The sequence below is a fragment of the Leopardus geoffroyi genome (assembly GCF_018350155.1).
Source record: "Leopardus geoffroyi isolate Oge1 chromosome D3 unlocalized genomic scaffold, O.geoffroyi_Oge1_pat1.0 chrD3_random_Un_scaffold_43, whole genome shotgun sequence".
Classification (NCBI taxonomy): Eukaryota; Metazoa; Chordata; class Mammalia; order Carnivora; family Felidae; genus Leopardus; species Leopardus geoffroyi.
In genome coordinates, this window is record NW_025543558.1 from 228,573 (window position 1) to 253,888 (window position 25,316).

At 51.8% G+C, this 25,316-nt stretch overlaps 1 long non-coding RNA gene across 1 annotated transcript; it reads right to left on the minus strand.

Moving 5' to 3' along the window:
• Positions 1-6,018: 6,018 nt before the first annotated feature.
• LOC123595675 lies at positions 6,019-15,565 on the minus strand. Its single transcript, XR_006711298.1, has 3 exons — positions 15,414-15,565; positions 14,576-14,748; positions 6,019-6,389 (listed from the first exon to the last, which is right to left on the minus strand). It is a non-coding gene; the product is annotated as an uncharacterized LOC123595675 (long non-coding RNA).
• Between the last annotated feature and the right edge of the window lie 9,751 nt (positions 15,566-25,316).

The following is a 25,316-nucleotide window of genomic DNA, read 5'->3' on the forward strand; positions in this document are numbered from 1 at the left end:
CCTGAGCTGGACAGAGGCCACCCAACTGCAGGAATTCAGCCACCTGTAGTTCGGGCCAGAGGAAACGGTCACACGAATGGACAGGGGGAGCGCCTGTGCCTCCTTCCTCACATCCTGCCTGGCAGCCCTGCCCACCGTCCACAGGCTTCCTGCTCCTCAGCTCCAGAGTTCTCTTTGGAAACTACAGGCATCACTGGAAACCGGGCTGGATTTTTTCAATGTTATTTAATTAATCAATTACGTGTTTTATTTATTTATTTATTTATTTATTTATTTATTTATTTAATGTATACGTAATCTCTACACCTAACGTGGGGCGCAAACTCACGACCGTATGACCCCGAGGTCAAGAGTCAAGGCTATTCCAGCAGAGCCAGCCAGGCGCCCTCTTGATTATACCTTTCAAACAACAAAATATCCTCCCAGAGAATTTCTGTCCTGATCTGATCTTCGCACACCCAAAGGGAGAATCCCCTCCCTTTCCTTGCTCAGGGACTCACTCCTGTGTTCTCAGTGGAGGGAACACAATGGTGACAAGGGACATACCTTTCTTTTTTCTTTTTTGTTACAATTTTATTATTTTTTTTATTTTTGAAAATTTACCTCCAAATTGGTTAGCATATACTGCAACAATGATTTCAGGAGTACATTCCTTAGTGCCCTTTACCCATTTAGCCCATCCCGCCCCCTCACAACCCCTCCAGTATCCCTCAGTTTGTTCTCCATATTTATGAGTCTCTTCTGTTTTGTCCCCCTCCCTGTTTTTATATGATTTTTGTTTCCCTTCCCTTATGTTCATCCCTTTTGTCTCTTGAAGTCCTCATATGAGTGAAATCATATGATTTTTGTCTTTCTCTGACTAATTTCACTTAGCATAATATCCTCCAGTTCCATGCACCTAGCTGCAAATGGCAAGATTTCATTCATTTTAATAAGGCACAGACCTTTCTTCCTGGCGGAAGGTGAGAGGCTGCTCACAGGTCTCTCTCTGAAACCCAGCGATCCGCTGAGGAAATCCCAGGCATCTGGAGGGATCCGTGGGTAACACGATGAAGAGTAAAAACGTCAGGAGGACGTCTGCCGCCAGGGCAAGTCGTCAGGCGTGCAGACCTTTTCAGGACTCCAGGACATCCTCCCACACGTCACACGGCTTTGTGAAGAAATCCGAAGGAGGGAAGGCGGAAGTGTATTTGACTAACCAAATAGCTCAGCCGGTTTTCAGACACATTGAGAAAATAACACGTTTCCAAAGATTTGTAGCTGCATAAAGTTTTCTCTCCCTGCAAACGGAAGTCATTGCTGCAACCTGCCAGCATACATCTCCTCATGGCCTCCAGTCTTTGTTCCTTGTAAATGAGGACTTTGCTACAAGTGATAAAATTATATTACTGTGAGTTAAACACATACTCACACACGCAACACACACACACACACACACACGCACACACACACACAAAAGGGCCACCAGGGTGGCGCAGTAGGTTAAGCGTCTGACTTCGACTCAGGTCATGATCTCGAGGTGTGTGGATTCGAGCCCTTCGTCCAGCTCTGTGCTGTAAGCTAGGAGCCTGGAGCCTGCTTCTGATTCTGTGTCTCCCTGTCTCTCTGCTCCTCCCCTGCTCACCCTGTCTTCCTCTCTCAAAAAGGAACAAACATTAATCAATCAAGCAATCAATCAATAATTACATAACCCAAGGAAACCTCTCTGAAGGGACCGTGTTGCAGCTGGGAGACAAACACAGCACAGGGAATGCTGTCTGCATGAAAAGCAGGGAGCTTCTGGGAGCAAAGGGAGAAGGCGGCTGCAATTCTAATGAACAGTAATGGTTACTGCCCAGAGATCAAGACACCAATCCGTCAAGCCACCGACTCCCCGCCAACTCCCAGAAATGATACAGCAGCTTCGACAGGCACCCCACGGTTAGACGTTACAGAGCAGAGAAACAAAGTGCCCTCTTTCCCTAGAAACAAGCCAGTCTCAAGCATATGCCACTTATATCCATGAGCCACTCTGTCACACACAAGAACCACAGGGTCCCCGGCATCCCATCTACACATCCATTTCGACAAACACATCACTGACGCTGACCCAGGCTCAAGGGGAGGCCTTAGACTCCACCTCTCAAAGGGAGTAGTAGCGAAGCACCTACCTCCCATCGCGATGAGGATGTCATCCTAGGCCACCTTTCAGCAAGTCTACGATGTCACCGCTTGTAGGACGCATCCTGATGTCACAGGAATCAAAAGGTGAAAGCAGGGTCAAGATGCAATCGGCACTTGCACGCTGGTTTGTGATGGGAGAAGGGTCTCCGCTGCCGGTGCAGCTCAAAGTTTGAACCCGGGCTACTTTACGTTCCAAAGGGAGGGCCAGGGAGCAGTCGTTCCAGGCTGAGACCATCTATCGCACGGAGGGGATCCCTAAACAACCACTAACGTTTTCTATTCTAGAAACTTCTGCACAAATGCCAAAGGAAGATGTACAGTAAACCCTCATGAATGCATCACCCACCTTCCACCAGTATCAAACCCCATGGTCACTTAATCATTGATGCATGCCCTGACCTAACCCAGGGCGTCGAATTCCCAGAGGGTGGGTGAGTGCACGTGTAAATACCGGGACATACGGTAGCACCGTGAGCCCTTTGTGTTGTCCTCCTTGCAATCCACGTGGCTGAGCAATACATATCACTTTCTTACCTGGATGCCACTGGGTAAATCTGAAATGGATTTGCCAGGGCTCACACTGGCCACAAATGACTTTCTAGGGAAGCAAGGGGAGGAAATGGTTAGAATAGTATCACATGGGGTAGGGAGGGGAGTAAAAACCAAGGTGGGGGCAACCACAGTTTCTCTTGAAATAATGAGTGTGGTGGCACTTTGGGCAAAACGTTAAAAACAGGGGCCCCTGGGTGGCTCAGCTAGTTGAGTGTCCAACTTCCGTTCAGGTCATAATCTTACCATTGGTGAGTTCAAGCCCTGCGTCAGGCTCTGTACTGAAAGCCAAGAGCATGGAGCCTTTTTTTGGATTCTGTATCTCCCTCTATCTCTGCCCCTCACCCAGTCACATTCTGTGTGTGTGTGTCTCTCTCTCCCTCTCAAAAATAAACAAACATTAAAACATTTGAAAAAGTAAAAAAAACAGGGTCACTCAGCTGCCACTCAGGGGAGTATAGAACTCTTGTAGGAGGGTCATGGATCTGTGCAGACGTTGCTTAAAATCTTAAAAAATAAATCGAAATTAGGGGCACCGGGGTGGCTCAGTCTGTGTAGCTTCTGACTCTTGATTTCAGCTCACATCATGACCTTTCTGTTGGTGAGAGTTGTGTCCCATGTCGGGTTTGTGCTGACAGTGAGGAACCTGCTTGGGATTCTCTCTCCCTCTGTCTCTGCCCCTCCTCCTCTCTCTCTCTCTGTCCCTGTCAAAATGAACACAACTGTTACAAAATTTAAAAGGTAACATAAAAAAGAAAATAAGGTGTTGGAGATGAGGACATCCTCAACCCTCTATTTGTGCAATGTGACAATCCCTTAGTCACTGCTTTAATTACAAGTTAAATTTTTTTATTTTTTATTTTCTTTTACGTTCATTTTGAGAGCAGGCACTTGCGTGAGCGGGGGAGGGAGAGAGAGAATGCCAAGCAGGGTCCGTGCTGTCAGCGCAGAGACCGATGCCATGCTCAAACCGCACAAACCGTGAGATTATGACCTGAGCCGAGGTCAAGAGGCAGACGCTCAACCAACTGAGCCACACCGGCACCCCTAGTTAATGATTTTTAAAGCAATTTCCATTATTTTGTTCTCATTATAAGTTTAAAAATAGCTTTCACTTAATTTTCCGAGAGCATCCTGGCCTGGAAACCAGAGCCATGGCGCTGAGGCCTGGAGGCTAGGCTGCGGGCCGCCCCTCAGCGCCAGGAGAGAAAGGTTCTGTTCGCCTCCTCTGAGGATGGCTGGCCGGACACACCAAAGACACTCCAAGCCAGTGGGACGGTGGCCACCGGTTGCACAGGAGAGGCCAACGTACCCTCTAACCGCTGGATGTGCCCCGGTGCGTGTCCCCGAAACCCTGTGTGCAGCCTCTCCGTGGCGGGGAGGGAAGGGACCGTCCCAGAGTCGCCTGAGCGACAGGGATCTTGTGCCAGAGCCTCACGAGTTGGCCTGGTGGTGGCTGCCAGCCCCCGGTGCGGGCAGACCCTCCCGCCTGCCACACTGGCTGGTGTAAGACTCAGCACTGGGTCTGAGCTTCGGGAGAAGCAGCCTAGTGGGTCCCAGGGGCTGAGACGATGGGGAAGGATGCAGCCCTGGGCACTTCTTGGGACCTTGAGAGGACAGCAGCAGGACAGGAAAGCCCACACAGAGGATGGAAGCGGAGCGGAGACTGGGTGGAAAGCACGCGCCTGCACACACATGCGCACACGCACACACTCCAGTCTCCTGGGGTCCTGGAGGAAGAGCAGCCCCAGCCGGCCCTGACCGTGGAAGAGTCGCCCTGCCCTGTTGGCCTATCGCCTGGGCCCCCGGCTGCACTGATTCCGGGGCCGCTACCCTAGGGTCTGGGCACTTGGCCCTCCTGTGGAGGACACCCCTGTCCTGAACTTCCACTTCCAGCTGTGGTATTCTATCAGCTGGTTTCCACACTACTACTTCCACGGGGCAGAAGTGCCTTCATGGCCCCGAGCACCAGAGAAAACCACGGCAGCCACTTCTCAAGTCAATGGCAGCTTATGCTCACGAGTCTTTATTGGCAGTGGGAAACGCTCCACTACTGCCTTGAAAGCCAGCAATAAATAATACCGTGATAAAAATAGTTCAAAGTAGACGGTGCCTACTCTGTCATACAATCAGGAAGTTCACAAAAGATTAATAGAAAAACACAGGGAAACTGTCAAACGTCCAATGAGAAGCAGAAACGACATGTAAAGAGACATGTCGTTTCTATCTCTGTCCCAGCTGCATAAGAAATAAGGCACCATGATCTGAGCACATTCCTTGGTGGCTTTTCTATATGCCACCTCAAAATGATAAGTTACGTTGGCTACTGGTATAACCTGAAATGGCTGTCTCCTCAAAATCTACACGTGGAGATGGGGCGCCTGGGTGGCTCAGTCACTGAAGCGTCCGACTTCAGCTCAGGTCATGATCTCACAGTTCGTGAGTTCGAGCCCCACGTCGGGCCCCGTGCTGACAGACAGCTCAGAGCCTGGAGCCTGCTTCGGATTCTGTGTCTTCTCCTGTCTCTGCAGCATCCATGCTCATGCTCTGTCTCTCTCTCTCTGTCTTTCAATAATAAAGAAACGTAAAAAAATTAAATAAAATCTACAAATGGAGAATGAGGTCCACTCCTTAAACTTGTTTACAAACAAATCTGAACAGCTGGTTTCCGTAAGAACAATAAGGCCTTTATTAGAGTTGCACTACATTGTTTCCAGGACCTTGCATCTTGCTCTGTGCCGAGCACCCAGCGCCCTGGCCCGAGGTGGGAGACCAGCGCACCCTGATCGGTCCTCTGAGAGTTCTGCTGCCAGGGGTCTGAGTTTCGGGTTGGGGGTGAGAAGGGGGCGGGCAGGGTTTCGGGGAAGAGGTGGCCAGGTTGCCCCACCCCGGCTCTCTGGGGCCTCAGCTCCCAGGTTGTGCGGGTCACTCCAGGCAAACTGCCCAGGCGCCCAGGGACCAGGCTCAGAAACAGCATACCGGCCCTGGGAGATTTTCACAGTGTTTCAATCAGCTTTCCACTCCAAGTTTCTTTAGCTGATGGCTAACACCAGATATTTTTAATGTGTCCACACTGCAAAGAAAGCATTTCTTGCTAGAAAAAGTGTAGTTAAGGTCAGTCATTAAAATACAACGACAATTGCTGCAAATTAAGTCTGATTATATCAAAACCATGGTTGTAGAGCTAAGGGACATTCGTAAAGGATAATGCAGGCTGTGTCGCGGTGATTTTACAAACGTGGTAAAATCCTTTTCTCTGTCAGGGTTTCTTAACAAACAATTACACAATGATAATTACAATACACGCACAGGTTATAAAAGCCCTGTATTTGTCGTAGGATTTATACCTACAACCGTGATAGTACATACACTTGAAAGACTAAACTGAGATATAAGAACATCAATTGATTCCAAAGGGTATTTATAGCCCGGATATACATGAAAGTAAGGAACTCTCTATAGGGAGTGACAAATTTACAGAAATGTACGAAACATTAAATGCTAAATGAGTTTCTCTATCTCATTCACGAATTTTGCAGTAATTAAATACTGTAATACAATATCTCAGGGTCCATATAACAAGGATTAACAGATGAAAGATCTGGTTGAATTTTCAAATGTAGTCACCGCTGGGCTCTGCGTGCTGCAAGACCATCGGTAGAAGCAGTGTGGGTAAACTGCAAGATAAAGGAAAGAATCAGTCTTAAGACATCAGCCCGAGAAGCACCTTCCAGGGCCCCAGGTGGGGCCTAGCGCGTGCCCCCCCTCCCCAAAGACCTTCCTGGCTGAAGAGATTTGAGAATCTAGAGAAAATATGAAGCATTCTGCATTACCAATGAGAATTATTCGACTGAGTTCATACTGGCTTAAGACTGAAAGTTACCAAATTAAAAAAAAAAACAAGATGAAGGAATCAATCAACTATTCTTTTTTTTTTTTCAGGATTTTAAGTAATCTCCACTCCAAAATGGGGCTCAAACTCACTACCCTAAGTTCAAGGGTCATAGGCTCCACCTGGCCTCCAGCCAGGAGCTCCCAACAATCAAACACTGTGGCTGAGACAGGAAAACAGGATGAGAGCAGAACAAAGCCCACCCCTCGAGGCCCTCAGAGCAGGGAGAAGAGGGCTGGGCTCCGGGGCCCACACCCGAAATCTCCATGTTCAAACTCAGCCCCTCAGAGGGCAATGTGCTTCCGCTTTTAAAAGCTAATCTCTCAACTGAGAGGCCACCAGCGTCACTCACGTGAGGACTAGAATCCTCTTGGGCCTGGTTCATTCAAGAAGGTGTGCGTAAAACAAGCCAGCCAGGGCCTGCTGACCTAGGAGCTCCACCAGACCAGGCAGAGGCCAGTGCCACTTGCTCCCGAACGACCGGGAAGGTCAGCTCAGACCTGGAAAATCTCCTACTGCTCCGACAGCAATCCTGCCTGCCTCCCACAAAAGACATTAGCAGACACTGAAGCCAAATTTCTTTTTTTACGAAAAGAGTGGAAATACAGTTTTCTCCGGAAAAACTGAGAACACACCAACACACAAACACCAGAATCGTCTTAGCAGGTGTAGAGAAGCTCGTGTGTGTGTGTGTGTGTGTGTGTGTGTGTGTGTATGTGTATGTGTGTGTGAGTCTGTCTATGTGCATCTGCGTGTCTGTGTATTTCTGAAAGTCCCTAAGTGAGCCTGGTGCGGCCGTCCTGGCTCACGTGGACATTGCGCAGACAGGACACAGGGTGTCCGACTGTGGCCTGCATGGACGGTGCCCTCTACTCACCAACAGGAGGCGTCGGCAGGATTAAGACATGACTGGCTGAATCCAGCCTCTGTGGTGCAGATACCATGCCTGCTCCAAGCAACACAAGGGGCAGCGTGCAAATGCAGCATGCGGTTAGTCTTCAAATAGCACATGAGGGCACAAATACAGCCACACACATTCTAAACCACAGCAGCAACCACTGAGGGCTCCCGGAGCACTTCTGAGTGGGGTTCTCTCCACCCGCAAGCAGCCGGGGGAGTCCCCGGGAGTTCACTCTCAAATAGCAACGGGGCAGTAGAGGCCATGAAAACACTTTCGCCGTGTCCATCTGCCATCTTGTGAAAGAGGGGCCAGGGCTGCCCATCACATACGTAGCTCTGCAAGTGTCTCTCTGAGGCTGGTCCAACGCTCTGAGGACACCCACGATGCCTAGTTGTAGTAGTTGAGAGAATACGCTCATATTCCATCAGATAGAAAAGTTAAAAAAAATCTCTTTCACTGTGACACTTTGATAAGCAGAAGTGAGGAGTAACCTTAGATCATTTGAGCCTGAGCATGCCACAGCACCTGAACGCCTAGTTACATATTCAGTCGGCCATTCTCCATCAGTGTTCACATTCCAACCCAAGAGCCTCCCATACCTCCGCCAAGAGGCTGGGGCAGAGCAGCACGTCACATACAGACCGGCAGCATCTTCTTTGGCTGCATAGAGGACAGAGAGGAAGTGACCCAGAAGTCTGCAGGGAGAGTCTCTGCTGACCCAGCCGGTAAGTCAAGAGCGTCTGGATCTACACTGCTATCTCCAAGAAGGTGCCCTCCTAAAGCTTCTATCATCATCCTGGGAAATTACAGGACACATTGTGAAATAAAAACCAAAAATATATACCAAGGTTACCAGCCCTTTAAAATGACCTCACTCTGCAAGTGTGTTTACAGCTGTTTACCCCCATTCCGGACAGCCATTGGGGGCCCCCTGCCCAGACGGCTGCCCCAGGCGGCAAAGGGCGGCAGGGCCATATTTGTGCCAGGACCCTGACCGGGCACAAGTCAGGACAGTCCTGGGCTGACTGGACCTGCCGCACTGTCTTTGTGAAATCACCTTCCTGCTATAGAAGATACTACCTTTGGGTTTTCCAAACAGTCTTTAAGCTGCGGACAGTGCTACACGCTAGGACAGTCCCACCGCACCCTTTCACGTGTCCTATTCTCGTCACACTCGAGTGTTCTTATGGCAATGAAGACAGTCTTAAGTAGTGGTGTGGGACTAAATCAGTCCTGGTGTTGTAGAAGGAGAAATCAACACTTTGTGTCTTTTTAAATAAACGACTGTAACCTTCCCCCAGAGCACAGGGCCCTGGACTGCAGAGAGACCTCCGGCCGCCCCCAGACACAACTTACAGGCTCTATTGCCAGGCTGCCGTCAACGTGTTATGATGTGAAAAATATTTCTCAAGACTATCAAAAGTCAAATACCAAAAGGAAAGAAACCAAACTCCTCACCTCTGTTAAAATATTGGTTTCTCAATAGCTCATTGGTTTGGTTTTTTTTTTAAGTTTTTGCAGGTACATTTATTTATTTTTGAGAGAGACAGAAACAGTATGAGTTGTGGAAGGGCAGAGAGCTAGGGAGAGAGAGAATCCCAAGCAGAATCCCCATTGTCACCGCTGAGCCCAATGGGAGGCTCAAACTCACGAAGTGTGAGATCATGACCTGAGCTGAAAGCAAGACTCAGACACTGAAATGATTGAGCTACCAGGCGCCCCTGTTTGTTAGATTTTCAGAGAGAGAGGGAGAGAGAGAGAGAGAGAGAGAGAGAGAGAACGATTGTGTGTGAGTGAGAGAGGGGCAGATAGAAAGGGTGACAGAGGACCCAAAGCAGGCTCCACGCAGACAGCAGCCAGCCCAATGCTGGCCTCAGACTCACAAGCAGTGTGATCATGACCTGAGCCAAAGTCAGACACTTAACCAACTGAGCCACACAGGCGCCCCAAAGCTCATTTGTTAATAAATTAAGAGCTAAGCTTAACTTGTAAGGTAAAATTATCTCCACATTTGGGAGAGTAGTCTGGTACATGATTCCTACAAACATAACAATCTACGTTCCTGTTTTTTTTTAAGATTTTATTTTTAAGAAATCTCTACACCCAACACAGCTGAAAGTCACAACCCAGAGACTATGAGTCACGCTATCCTCTGACTCAGCCAGCCAGGCACCCCCAAATCAAATACTTAACAGTTAACGCAAATTTACATATCATTAGGCTGAAACTTATTTCACCGACCCTTTGGTCAGTCCCAATGACCAAAAGGTAGTTTAACTTTCATTGCAAGATAGCACGAGCCTGAAATCATGAGCAAACACCCCAAATGTTATGTCAATCTAAAGGATGACAACATATTGCAATTGCATCGATACCAAGACTTCAAACTGAAAACAAAACCATGGAAGCCTAATAGTGTATTTTCAATAAGAGATGTTAATGTAGAGTCCATTAATGGGCTTGATTTACTTATCTTTGAGAGGCAGAGAGACAGCATGAGCAGGGGAGGGGCAGAGACAGATGGAGAGAGAGAATCCCAAGCAGACTCCCCACCGTCACCACTGAGCCCAATGGGAGGCTGAAACTCACGAAGTGTGAGATCATGACCTGAGCCGAAAGCAAGACTCAGACACTGAAATGATTGAGCTACCAGGCACCTCTGTTTGTTAGATTTTCAGAGAAAGAGGGAGAGAGAGAGAGAGAGAGAGAGAGAGAGAGAGAACGATTGTGTGTGAGTGAGAGAGGGGCAGATAGAAAGTGGAACGGAGGACCCAAAGCAGGCTCCACGCAGACAGCAGCCAGCCCAATGCTGGCCTCAGACTCACAAGCAGTGTGATCATGACATGGGCCGAAGTCAGACACTTAACCAACTGAAAAACACAGGCGCCCCAAAGCTCATTTGTTAATAAGTTAAGAGCAAAGCTTAACATGTAAGGTAAAATTATCTCCACATTTGGAAGAGTAGTCTGGTACATGATTCCTACAAACATAATAATCTACGTTCCTTTTTTTTTTTTTTTTTAAGATTTTACTTTTAAGAAATCTCTACCCCCAACACAGGGCTCAAAGTCACAACCCAGAGATTATGAGTCACGCTGTCCTCCGACTCAGCCAGCCAGGCACCCTCAAATATAATACTTAACAGTTAACGCAAATTTAGATATCATTAGGCTGAAAACTTATTTCACCGACCCTTTGGTCAGTCCCCATGACCAAAAGGTGCTTCAACTCCCATTCCAAGATAGCACGAGCCTGAAATCACGAGCCAACACCCCAAAAGTTATGTCAATCTAAAGGATGACAACATATTGCAATTGCGTCGAAACCAAGACTTCAAACTCAAAACAATACCCATTGAATCTTAACAGTCTATTTTCTTTTTTTTTAAATTTTTTTTAACATTTATTTATTTTTGTGACAGAGAGAGACCGAGCATGAATGGGGGAGGGTCAGAGAGAGAGGGAGACACAGAATCCGAAACAGGCTCCAGGCTCTGAGCTGTCAGCACAGAGCCCGATGTGGGGCTTGAACTCACGGACCACGAGATCATGACCTGAGCTGAAGTCGGACTCTTAACCGACTGAACAACCCAGGCGCCCCCTAACAGTGTATTTTCAATAAGAGATGTTAATGTGGAGTCCATTAATGGGCTTGATTTACTTATCTTTGAGAGGGAGAGAGACAGCATGAGCAGGGGAGGGGCAGAGAGAGATGGAGAGAGAGAATCCCAAGCAGACTCCACGTCGTCGGCACGGAGCCCGACTTGGGGCTCGACGCCACCAACTATGACATCATGACCTGAGCCCAAAGCAAGGGTCGAGCGCCGAATCATCTGAGCCCCCCAGGAAGCCCACAGGAACGGGCCTTTGGGGAGAGGGGTCCAGGCTCTCCGGGAAATTAGACAAGGGTGCCGTGGAGGGGGATTTGCAGTGGGGACACTGAGGGCATTCCCAAAGGCGTTCAGTGTTCTGTAGAAGGATCAAAAGATTCCTGATTCTCCACTGAGCCCATGAGTCAAACAGAATTCCACAGGGAAATCAGAAACAGAAGCCATGAAACTTCCACGTGGCACACGAAGGAAGAGTGTTTCTCTCTCCACATAAGAGCTAAATGCACGCCAGTCTCACGAGCCTGTGAGGGGAAGGGACAGGCAGAGCTCAGGCAGGAGGAGGCAGCACCAAGGACTCCGTGCCGCACAGCACAGACGGGGCTTGGGGACAGAGGACTAGCTGTGCGGTGAAGCTACGCGCTGCCTTGCTCCAATACGGGTTGCAGGGTCTCCAGCAGGAGAGCAGTGGGTTCTGGGTCGGGATCTGCACCAGAAGCGCCAGGGCGGTGACATCGAAGGTCCCATCTGAGGCCGTCAACGTGCCGTGAACTCCACTGTCTACGCGATTGTTGGCATCCTCTTTAAGGCCAATCGATAGGACCCAGCGAATCACTGGGTCCTTCCTCCAAACCAGCACCTCTGCCGACAGTAAACACCCATGGCCACGGTGGCTGCCGAAAGCTCTCTCCATCACATCCACACCCTGTAATGCTGGACAAGGATCTCCGCTGTGTGCCCCAAGCCTATGCTTCAGCTGCACACTCCGGGTGTTCTGGAAAACCTTCCTCCCGTCAGACAACACTGTTGGCCCCGTGCCTGCGCACCTTGTCACTTCAACACAAACGTCTCAGTTCTAATCGCAAAGCCCGCTTTGTGGACTCAGTTGAAAGTCAGAGAGACCTGAAAAGACTCCCCAGCATATTAAGAGACTGTGACGGGACACCTCACGTTCATGCAAAGTAACAAAGGATGCATTTGCTTTAGGAGACATCGAAAAATCACCAGATGATTCACTAGTTACTTCTGGTGAAAGACTGCTTCTGTCAACTGTGAAGAGATTGAAAAGGAAGTACACACTACAGGAAACACATTCACCCAGTTCATTTCCAAGGTCTTTCACTAGGTAAAATAACAGTTGTTCAAACACATGGACACGCTTCAAACACTTACAGATCGTTACCACGTTTCTCTGTTACATACCTTATAATTAAATTATGTATATACACAACGTGTATCACAAAGGTTGGCTTCTGGCTTTTCTTGTGATTCACAATAACTCAATCACAGCTAGGCTATCCTTCAACTGGGCCATCCCCGCTGCCCCTTTTTTTCAAGTTTTTTTTATTTTTGAGAGAGACACAGACAGAGACAGAGACAGAGACAGAGACACAGCAAGAAAGTGGGGGAGTGGCAGACGAAGGGAGGGAGGGACAGAATCCCACCTAGGCTCCACACTGTCAGCGCAGAAGACGACAAAGGGCTCGAACCCACGGACCGTGACATCATGACCTGAGCTGAAGTCGGAGCCTTAACCGGACGAGCCCTCCAGACGCCCCTCGCTTCTGGATTTTCAATCGGCCCCCAGCACCGAACTCTGCGCTGAGGAACCAGAGTTACAAGCCCACATCCTGGAGGCATGGAAGACTCGTCTGCCTTTTGTGGTCAGTTACTTCCTTCCTCAGCTTTCAGACGCCCAATTCCTTGCTGTGGCTGCGCCCCTCCCGGTTCCAGAACTCTGCCTCCTCCGTGTGGAAAGATGGACGAGCACTGTGACCGCCAGGGACCAGGCCTACTGAGCAGGGTCCTGATTTCCCTCAAGGATTCAATTCTCGACACCACACAAGATTTTCCAATCACCTGCTCCAATGGAAACCTCAGGTGAGTGCTTCCCAGCCTTACAGTTAGAGCCCACTCAAAGGCATTGAGAAATCTGCTGAATTCTGCAGGGAGTAGGCACACGTATGAGGTCTCCTAACCTGTGCCTGACAACACGCATCTCACAGTTAGGACGTAAACAAAGCAGTAACAAGAATCGTGCCATCAAATACGACGTGACCACGGACGTGACTGAGACTCATTCTCCTGAGGCGGACATTGTCAACACTAGGCACCTTCCGTGGAGCCTTCTGGGGCTCTACCTCACCGCCACCTCCCTGAGAACTTCACTCCTCATAGCCCACTGTACCCAGAAGCCTTACCAGAAAGTGTCGGTTAACACATATTTTACAAGTGACGTGTATATGCTGTATTCCTTCATAAAACAAGGTAAATGTGATTAAGAAAACCATAAAGAAGAGAAAATACATTTACAATACTCTACTGGATGGCAACACATAACTTGCATATAAGTGGACCTGATCTTCAAACCCTGGCTGTTCAAGGGTCAACCGTATGTTTCTGGGACTGGCCATGCATGTCCACAGAGACCACAGTATGATCCGCTCTCAGACACTGCGTTATACTTACGGTAACACAGAACCCAAGTCAGCGATTTGAACATCTCAGCCCCGGAGAAAGGCACCTACACACACTCTGTGAAACTGCATCAAATGCTGGGGCAAACAACTCACTAAACGCTGTCCTCATATGACCAAGTACTTAAACCATACCTCCTGAAGATGACAAAATAAACGTAGGAAACACAGTGAAATGTTTTGGCCAATTTTGTGACCTCTGGACTTACAAGACATACACATGTCTGAGAGCAGTGGGTGTGAGAGTCAGAGGGCACTACCACGAATCTTAACGTTTTCATTACAGAAAGTATAAGGATGTGGAAGAAAACACACTGGCGACATCTAAGGGACCGAATTTTCCCAGCATGGTTCCAGGAGCAAAAGGCCCTGGAGGCCTTTTTATGTCCGTGGAGGCCATAATACTGCTCTGCCGCTATAGAGTCTATTGAACAAACGAACAGCTACTGCTTTCAAAACAGGTACAGCTGAAAAGTGCTCAGCAAGGTGACAAGAAACACAACGCTTATTTTTTAAAGTTTTTGGTGTTTTTCAGCTTGTCCGCCCAATTTGCTGAGTCCCAGGGCACGCTGGGAAGGGTTTTCAATTCAGTGGCTGCAATTCAGTGGCTGTGGGGAAGCAGAGTGATGAAATGGGAGGTGGGGGTGTCCACAGCCACGTGAGGTCTCCCGACACGGGGAGGGGTCTGCAGGCAGAGAGACCACGGATCTAGAGGAATGAGGCCAGTAAGACCACCCACACGCTGGAAACACGCAGGGGACACCAACCTGGTCATGCAGGCTCGTCGCTAGTGTGGCTGGGGTGGACCTTTTGTCTTCTGGCGAGCAACCAGCGGATGGATTTGGTGATGCCCTTCTTCTTGGGGGCGTTGTTCAGTGAGTCCTGGCAATTTTTAGTGTTGCTGTCGTTGCTCGAGGGGCCATCCTGAGAGCCCGAGGATCTGGGGGACGCACAGGAGAGCATCTTCCACGCGTGCTCGTCACACGACACACCGCCCCGCGTGATTAGAAGCACAATCCCCCAGCTTCTAGGGAGGGCTGCGCCCTGGGAGCTGACACTCTCTCCCTCCCAAGTATATCTGGAGTCCAAGCGCCCTGGGTTGAGAACGCTCAGCACCCCTCCCTGGCCGTGACCCGGGAGCACGGAGGACATGCACACCTGAGCCACCCCAGGACGTGGTGTGAGTAACAGAGAGGCTGCTGGAGCTGCCTGGTGGGGGTGGGGGGAAGAGAGCATGGCTCCTGACAGCCCCACAGGGCACAGTGCGGCCCAGGGGAGGAGCCCTAGGGAGCATGTCACCCAGGACCCACCGGGAGGAAAAGGGAGGTCTCAGGACGGCTGGTGCGTAGGATCTGAGCAAACGAGGCTGCCCTACAGCCACCAGCATCACAAGACTCTGGTCTTTCCCACCTGCCTTTTGCTCTGCCGGCCACACCCAGGGCACCCAGGCAGGTATCCCAAGAACGCCGTGCACGTAAACTCAGTTCATTGGCCTTTCCTTGGAATCGCTGTTCCGACCCTTTCTCCCCCATGTAGAGATCAAAGGTTTCTCAGAGCTGAAAACCAGCGCACAGGCATGTCTCCTACGATGCCTGTGCCCCTTACTTTGTGGCGTCCCTGATGTCCTCGTGGCTGGCCTTGTGCAGTGCCCCTTGCTGCAGCCTGTCCAAGCTCAGGGACCTCTGGGAAGAAGGAGCTGATGGTACACATCGTGTCCTTGCCACCCTGTCTTGTGACTCCTCCTCCAAAGGCAGCAACTGTGGGGTGCAGAGGAGAGTGACATGAGTTCACCGTGCACCCAGACAGAGGAGCACACAGCCCTGAAATCACAGCCAGCAACTCATTTGAAAAGCTATGAGCTGTGCTTTGTGCAGCGTCCAAAACGCCTTCCTAGGATCGGCCTAACGCCAGGCGAAAGGGTGGATTCGCGTCCGGGCAGTGGGCCCACGGAGACCCCCAGCCCATCTGCACCGAGGGGTGTACCCTCCCCAGGACCTCGCCCCACCAGGAGCCCGGCCACAGAAGGTAGAGGCGGAGACCCAAACCATGTCACCGTACACCACGGCCAGCTGAGAAGGAAGGTGTTTGTTTCCTGACGCCATTCAGGGCAAACCCTGGCGAGCACGGAGCCCTCCCACGCACGATGGTCCAAAGCTCTTTGTTTGGGGGAAGTGGAGGGAGCTTGTGGCCTAATCCACTGTCACTTCTGGTAGCGATGCAAGGCTGGAATCTACGGGGACGTGTGTAAAGTGACAAGGCACCCAACCCCCTGACCCCACACTCGGGTCTGACTTCTGCTTCTCGGGGACATTTCGGTTGATGTTACAAACTGACGGACTCATCTGCAGCTTACAGACAGTCTGCTCGACACGGTGGAGACACAGTGTCCCTTGGCTGCCGTCACGACAAATGAACCCCTTCAGACTCCATTTTTCCTTCTGTGACAGGCTGTGGGTCTGCGGCTATGTGGCTGTGGGCCCTGGAAAGGACCGTGGGGCCACGGACCCACCAGCGTTATGACCCTTGACAGGTCCTGGTGGTGAGGCAGGGCCGGATCTCATGAGACACACGTGTAGGACTGGCGAGACAGGCACAGCCAACTGGGTTCGTACCAGGACCTCCGAAGCTGCGTGGGGCTCGGGACACCCATGGCGGTCAGCACCAAGCGGAGCTGAGCTCAGGGAAGACACAAGCTTAACCAACAGCTCCAGAACACCTGCCTCCTCTCCTGATTTCCTGACAATCATCAGACAACAAAAGGCTACCTTAACAGGCTACAAATTATCCACATAAAACCAAACAGGGTCAGACTCAGTCAACACAAGTAGATTTCACACCCAGGTGGAAGCAAAGATATGGAGAAGACAAACACCAAAAGGGAACAGGACAGGGAGCCACACCAGCGACCAGGCTATGAGGTGAGCAGAGACGGAGGGTTCTGGGAGCACACCCTCCCCTGTGTCACAGCGCAGTCCACGCACAGGCCCCCGCCCAGCACTGGGTCCTGCCAGACTTGTGCCTATGGGCCATTTCAGTCTCAACCAAAACGGGAGGCTCCCGCGAGGCTGGGAAGTGCAACGCCCGTGCTGGCCCTGTCCGCATGGACCTGACACCCACTGCCCGTACACCTAGACTTCATCCCCCAAAACCTCCAAAGAGCCCTCCAAGTAGCCATCAGTGAGCTGCGGGAGCAGGCCGTCCTGCCTGGGTGTTCATCACACGACCCTCTGTTCCTTGAGAAAGTCTTGCTACAGAGGAAAAGGCAGCACGAGCCAGCAGAATGCAGGGCGTGCTCTGTGCCCCGGCGCCGGTGTGAGCTCCTGTTCTCTGAGGACCGTGCACCGATGGGCAGTGTGTGGACACCCCAAGGGCCATGAACCTTTCGCTGTCCTCACTTACCAGGAGAGCAAAGCAGGAAAAAAAGACGGTGATGAAGACACCCCGGTCACAAAACAACCAGTGACCGAACTGGCACTTGAACGCAAGAATTCAACTGAACGGACACACCGTCTGTGCAGCGGAGGGGCTCCCCCAGCTGTCGCCCAGCTCTGTATCAGAGGCACGGCCCTGTCGGCGCATGGCTGGGAAGGTCTGGGATGGGGGTACGGTCCAGGGAGCAAGGCATCCCAGTTAGGAGGCGGACTCTCTGGTCGAGGGTTCCGTCCCGAGGCACGGAGCTTCCCCTGAGAATGGGCACACCCACATCATTGTCCTCTGGACACAGGAGGTGTCCTGTCCCGGCGAGGGGCACTGTAAATGGGAGAAGGGCGCCCCAGCAAAGGTGGGGTATGTGGCAGAGTGGTGTCGCGGCCAGTGTTTGCCCTGCAAAGTGTCCTCATGCACAGGACCCGGGCTCTCAGGCTCTGCTTGCACATCTGGAAATGGGCTAACCACACAAGCTGTGGCTCGCGGGGATGTCTGTGAGGGCCAGGTCACAGGATCCTAAACCACTGCACACACCAGGTGGAGAACCCTAAGAGCTCTCTGAATGCTGCTGGCTACGGCTGTCAAAAGTGGTGATCCCGAAATCGAAACTCTACGGCACTGCTTCCGTAATTTCTCTTCCTAGAAACTTCTAGGTCTCACGGAACAACGTTCGCAGCGAGCAAGAGACAAACGAGAGACAACGGTGAGCTCTGGTGGCCGTCGCAGGTACCGTGGAAACCGGCCGCCACGCTCGAGCCCCCAGTGGCTCCTGGACTTCCCCGCACACGCCAGCCGCTCGTCCTTACCCAGCTGTGGTGCTCACTGTGAAGAGACGGGCACTCTCCCCCACACCACAGACAAACACAGCTAGGTTGCACTCCTAAGCACTTTCGCTTTCTCCGATGCTTCCTGACATCACTAGGCTGACAGAGGCATGCAAAGGAAGGAAGAGAAATCACATTTACTGCACACTTGGAAGTTACCATTTCCAAGACCAAACGAGCAAACATATTTTAAAGAGAACAGCAGGATGGATATCATTGAGAGAAGATTTAGAAACAACCACGACTGGAAGCAGAACTTTGTCCCACCACACATCTGAACGTAATAGGTTATTCGACATTTACCAGAGACACTACCAATGATCACTCAGGGACGTAAAACTCCATTACAACATACACAACTTCTTAAAACACGGCATCTTGTAGAACAAAGACATCTAACAGGTGCCTATTCTAAACTTTCCTGTAACTGTTCTCCTTGTTGACAACCAAGTTACACTTTTACAGTATCACCCTAGGGGATGCCGAAGTTCCCGCAACACCTTGTGTAACACCAAACAAACCCACTCTGTTAACGCCCTGCTGGACGTGAATGTGAAATCCTGACCTAGAATTTGATTGACAACCTCTCACGAATTGCCGTGCTGGTTACAGGAGGGTGCCCTGGGCAGGTACGTGATAAAAACGGGCTGAGGGGCAGGTGACAGCTTCACGTTGCAGGAGTCCTGAGTTTCAGTGTAGAAGGCAGTACTTGTGCTCAGTAAGCCCATGAGATCTGGAGTCCTGAACACGAGTGTCGGCACCACAGAGCGTGCTGTCTGTATCGAGCTTCCGTTCATCTACGGTCAGTGCCTTATCTCTTTTGAAGAAACGCTTCGTTTACAAATTATTATCTAGATCATACCCGTATCCACCTGTACTATACAGTGATACGCTAACGACAATTGATCACTATTGGGGCAAAACCCCACTGTCTACTGACAAATGAAGGTACAGGAGAAACAACACGAGCCAGCCACAACTGACCACAGACCCTCCAGGGCAAAACAACAAAATAACAGAACACAAACCGCAGAACTTTTACCCTGTGTCTCCTTCCAGCTAGCACTGCGTCTCTGCTCCCAACCAGAGTTCGAGTCCTCCAGAAAGCTGCCCCTACTGTGTCTACACAGACTCTGGAACTCGGGCGAGTGGGCTTTAGCGCAAGGGCTCCTGGACCAGACCACCGTGGTCCTCGGCCTCCACCTTGCCTGGCCCCACCCAGCATGACCAGGCCCCCGGTCTCCCTTTCCCCGAGCACCGGGCTCACTGAGCTCCTTCCCCCTTGTGACCGCTTGGTCTCTGCCAGTTCTGTCTCTCTCTCTCCACCACCACACTGGGCAGTGCCCAGAGAGCCCCCCTTGGACTCTGGGGCTATCCACAGGTGCCCATCTAGGGACTTGTCAATCATCTGTCAAACAGAAATAGAGAACTAACACACATATCACCTTTTACTTCCCGTTCGCTGCTGGTCTCCCCTCACTACACTGTGCACACAGAGGGGTGCAGGCCTCTCCTCTGACTTTTTAGCTATTTATTGTTTTCTTTGTTTTATTTCAAGTGGGGGAGGAGCAGAGAGAGGGAGAGAGAGAGAATCCCAAGCAGGCTCTAGGCGCGGTCAGCGCAGAGCCCCATGCGGGGCTGCTGGGCTCCGGGGCTCGATCTCACAAACCCAGAGATCGTGACATGAGCAGAAATCAGCAGTCGGGCGCTTGACCGACTGAGCCACCCGGCGCCCCTCATCTGGGTTTTTCAGTCATGCTGCACCCTAGCTCTGGGACGATGTCTGCACCAAACTTGTTCCATGACTACAGGTGCTCAAAACTTACCCAAATATGTAAAAATATACGCGGCTGAAGAGCCAAAGGACGAAAGTCCTTAAACTCCAAAGGTGACTTCTTTGTTGTTTAAGGATGAATACACATGTTCCCTTCACCTTCATTAGCGTTTCAAACCCTTACTAATTTGCATTGTGCTGTGCTTAACACTAGGTCCTATCTTAATCCACATTGCTACTTTATACAAAGAGAGAACAAAAGCTCTCAAAAGTAAATTCTAAGGCAGCCAAAGAAGAATGGGGGAAGCTGAAAAGAGAAAGCAGCCTATCGGTTCTTTAGTTCCAGAAGAGCCTCACAGACAGAGGAAAAGGCAGGTGACATTGGAGCAGGCAGGTGGGTCCCATGAGAGCCCCCAGAGGATGGAGGTCCTTGCCTTGGAAGGCTCATGTCGCAGACGGGCCACACGGCCTTTCTGGCGGCGCCGCAACACCGCGCTGCTGCTGCTGCTGCTGGCATCCGTGGGGCTGTCCGCCAGACGGAACCTGGAAGCTGGGACGCTGCTGACGTGCGTCCGCCTGAAATACGGACGGAAACAATCAAACAAACACGCACACACACACCAAGGTTGTTATCTAAAGAAAAGTGGACTTTGTCAGCCAGGCCAGAACCCGTCAATTGGGAAAATGAGGTCACAGAAAAAGGTCTCCATGGAAGGCATCCTTGCCCCTGGCTCCAGTGCAAGCCCGCTAGCCGGGCCCTGTGGAGACAGGGTCTCCCGGGCCCAGCAGGTGCAACGCATCCCCGCGGCCCAGACGTCCCCGAGGTGGAGCAGCGCCTGCCCCCAGTCAAGCTGTCGTCCTGCGTGTCTGCACCACCTCCTGCCCAACTGACCGGAAAGCACTCCTGTACGTCCCTCTGGCCTTCACCTGCCATCGGACCACGTGTGCCAAGGCCTTCGCTGTGATGCCAGGTGACCCCAGGTTTCCCTCCTCCAACCAGTATCGGGCGCCCCAGGGGCATCCGCGGCAGGATCCTCGGGAACCACACCTCGCACCTCCCGTAGACAGGAGGTGGCAGTGTGCCCGGTGTTTCCGAGGCAAAAGCGTCTCTGGCCTCTGTGCAGGTAGACTAACAGACAAATGTCCCCCTTGGCCATAGAAGTCTCCAGAAAAGTTCCATGGAGCCCCGAGCCCCTAGGGGGGAGTCACTTAATTGGGCTGTCAGCTGCTCCCCTCAGCAAAGGCTCTGGGCACGAAGCGGTCAGCAGCTGTGAAGGAGCACCCGCCAGCCCACGTGCCCGGCCTCAGCCACGGGCTCACCCTCCACACTTGAACCCTGCACCGGAGTCCAGTGGCTCCTTGCTCTCTGGAAAAGAAGAGAGGCTGCCTTCCATTTCACAAATCCTTATGGTCTCGGGAGACAGAACACGCCCATCTGCTTCACATCAACTACAGAGGGGGCCCCCGGCGTCACCCCTTGTGGCCTGGAGACAGAGCCACCACGACAGGGCGTCTCCTCTGTGGTGCTTCAAGCTCTTCTCTGCGGCCTTTCAAGAAACGTCATTGACACGTGCTGCCTCAGGGTACTGATTGTTTCTAAGACAGCCAAGTCAGAACTGCCCACTGGCCACAACCATCTTCCCCTCCTCTGGTCCCCCCATTGCCAGAACAACTGCTCACCTGAGCTCAGGTGGTCTAGCTTCACCGCTGTGGGGCCCCGACACATCGCCAATCGGGGAGAGCCACACACGCCACCCCGCATGTGACCTGGCATGGTTCGTGGCTCCTCCGAGGTTCGCGTGTGTCCCCTGACTCTGACACCCTATCTCAGGCTCCCTGGCTCCCGACCCCACCACCCTGCATCCAGTCCTATCCCAGAGCTCTCTCCCATCTGCCCCGCCTGCGTGTGGAAGTTGGTCCGTCACCTTTCTTTTCCTCTGCAACCCAGACCGTGTCATCTTGCTAGAGGAGGACCCAAACAGAAGACGTGGCTGTGAGGTCGTGCCAGGAGGGCTCAGCTGTCCAGCCTGCCTGCCGCCTTCTCAGTCTCGTCCCCACGGCCCCCGGCCGCTCACGGTGACACAGCTCCCACCAGCCTCTCTTCTGCCACCACACGAGAGACCACATTGTGAGACGGCTTCAAACACACCCTGTTCCTCAGCCAGTCTCCTGCCCGGGGTCTTCTGACCACAAGGCCACCTGTGACCGCGGCCAATGCCTCCGCAACCACGGGAGCACTGCGATCCTCTCTATCCTTCTCCTCGGCCAGCTCACCTCAGGCGGGTGCCGGGCGTGGACGTCCCTCTTATGGCAACTGCCCCAGGGTGCCACCCTCCAGGGGCCTGCACAGCCCCTTCCCTTGAGAACTCCAACATGCACTCGAGGGGCCTGCACCGCATCCACTGTTTGCTCCCTTGGCCTCCTCACACATACCCGTCTTCAAGCCCTGGAACGGTGACACTCAGCACACGGGTGTCTTGCTGGCCAGGATCTCCGTCAGCCACCCAAGAGGCTGCTCTGTGCCCGGATCTTCCCGTGTGCTTCTCTCTCCGGACACACATTCGCTGTGCCACCAGTAGTTCCATGGACAGGGAGCGCCGCTTGTGACTCTACCTGCACTGACTTCTCTCTCCTACAAGCAGGCTCAACAAGGACAGCCGCAGCACACCCTCGACTCTCCCGACAGCCCCCGTCGACAGCCGCACAGACCCCAGTGAGGCCTGAGGGGGCCTGCCTTTGGAGCCGGAGCCTGCCCCCTGCACCTAAGGGGGCCCAGTCAGCTACTCGAGGCACCGTCACACCAGAATGACTCTCACATGGTACCCATTTCCTACAAAGAAGCAAGCAAACCTTTTAATACCTTGCTGACAATTACTGTCTGCGGGACGCAGCTCACAAGCCGGCTGACCCGCGCCCTCACAGGCGACTCACCAACGTCCCGACAGAGTTACGGCGATTACATGTCATTCTCCAGTCTTTTCAAAAATATAAGAAACTGCGAGCACTGCGCTAACCCCACCAATGTCAAGGTGACCTTCACAACCATGGCCACGTGTGCACTCCCATGGTGACCCCACTGGCCTTGCGGAAGGGACCATAGCTTCCAGGGATGCTGGGCCGAACCTGGCACGCTGGACCCCTCCTAGCCCCACACCATCACCGCCACACTCGGTGGAGGGAGGCCGCAAATAAACCCACCCAAACACGAACAGAACTTCCCCTAACTTCCACTCCTCCTCCCATGGCTGTGAGCTCTGTCATGCCTCCCGGTCTCCTGAGATTCCAAACCTAACGTCTGGAATGAGGTTTTACTTCTCCCTCTTGCCAACTACTAAGCTACCGGCTCCCTGAGCTACATCCAGTCACTCTGCCCATTCGGCCAAGGGATTCCTCTGGAAGATACACAGCAGGTGCTAACGTATGTGTTTGTGAGGTGGTTCATGTTAGGCATGGTGAAGGGCAGTGTCCCCCCCAGCCCCGCCCCATCATCAGTTAGCTGGTACCTGGAAAATGGATCGCGTCAGACTACAACACACTCAGGGTTATTGTGTGTAACTCTGATCCGGTTCGGGTCATACCATAGCACACCCACGGTTCTACTTTGGAACCATGAGCTGGTTCGGGTCATACTGGTGACAGAGGGAAGCCGCCCCCAGCCGCATCTCAAACAGATCTGTGAACCGGGAAATGTCATACCCGTGGTGAAGTGAAGAGCCTCTTGGTCTTGCCCGCTTTAATATACCACTCACTGCTTCCATCTTCCGTAGAAGGCGATCCTGCAAAGCAGCAAACGACAACGACACTCGTTGCAAGCAAGGTTAACGATTCTTTGCATCAAGAGTCCGTTCAACACAGAGCACAAACTGGTAGTGGCCAGAGGAGAGGAGAGTAGGGGCGGTGGGCAAAAGAGATGATGGTGATTAGGAGGCATCAGCATCCAGATATCAAATAAGGCCGTCTCGGGGATGAAAAGCACAGTCCAGGGAATACGGTCCGTGATACCCTAAGGACCCTGTATGGTGACACACGGTGACCACAGCGATGGTGACGAGCACAGAGTTACGTGTGCAATTGTTGAAACGGTATGCTGTCTACTTGAAACTGATACAACAGTGTAGGTTCATTAGAATTCAAGAAAAAATGGAAAGCACTAGTTGCATCAAGTGTGCTGAAATGCTGACCATCATAACCACGATGGGTAAATTCAGCAGTTACAAACCCCAAGACCGTTCTCTCCGAGAGTCCTCCAGTAAACACCCGGATCACCAAGTGGACGTCCTAAACCCTACTGAACAGTTAGGTCTCAGGCATAGCAAGGTTACAGAGGAGAAACACCGAGCCACTAGGACTTCTTCCTAATTATGTAGAGAGGAGCAGGACTTTCTGGGCGGTGGGGGAATAGCCCTTCTGTGCAATAGGCACGTGCTCCGTCGTGGACCCTCTGCAGCCCAGCCTCACGTCTGCACACGCAGCCCCAGGGAGCAAAACCGACGAGGAGCTTCGGTCACACAACTACCCCAGAGGCAGTGCCGTCCCAGGCCGGAGACACCGCCGCACGTGGCTAACTGAGCGCCCAAAATGGGGCTGGTCCCGACCACAGGGGATGGAACCGTGAGACGCCCCGTGGGTTGCAAGGACTGAAATGTGGAAAAACATTGTAGAGTAGCTCCTTCACGTCTACACTATTTACATGACACAATAACATGTTGCCTGCATCGGGCTACATGAAAACTAACATCACCCGTCTGTTTGACCATTTCAAATGCAGCCGCGAGAACCCTTGGGATGACGCCCGTGTCACCTGTTACCTTCCTGCTGGGCAACGCTGCACTCAACGAACGGTTTACGCGAACATTTTAGCTTTCGAGCGAACCCCCGAAGGGACTCAGAAATCTGAACCCCATAGGCTGCTCGGCTCCAAGTCCGCCACATGCGTGCTATTCAGACTTGCGAGCGTGGGGCCGCTCGAAAGCACATTGGTGGCTCGCCTTGGAGGAAGTGTGAGCCCCACAGGACACCTGCTCCTTTCCAGTCTCAACCGATCACTGAATGAGTGAGAGATGGAAATACCTTCTCACGTTGCGTTTCTTCTAACTGGTTTCAGATTGCCAACTTCTCCTAACAGAGACTTCTGAGAAAGGTACTGACAGTCCTTTAGTGTTGATTCTTTCAAACGTTCCACATGCTAGAGCATGCCTACGTTTCTCTTTACGATAACGCAGCGCCACAGACAAGGCATGGAGCGGATGGCCATACCAACGAACAGGGTCACATGACCACAGAGTGAAATGCTGTCTGTGAAACTGCAGTAACAGCCTTTACTCATACTTTGTCCATGTGCAATTTCTTCACGGATCACCGTCTGACTGTAAGTGTGACAGGTTCCTAAGTTTACTTGCAGCAGGTACACTGGTTTGTACTAGCTTTTAGGGTCTGTGATGCCTCAGTCACTTGGGAAACCTGACCTAAGTTTCGTACATATAC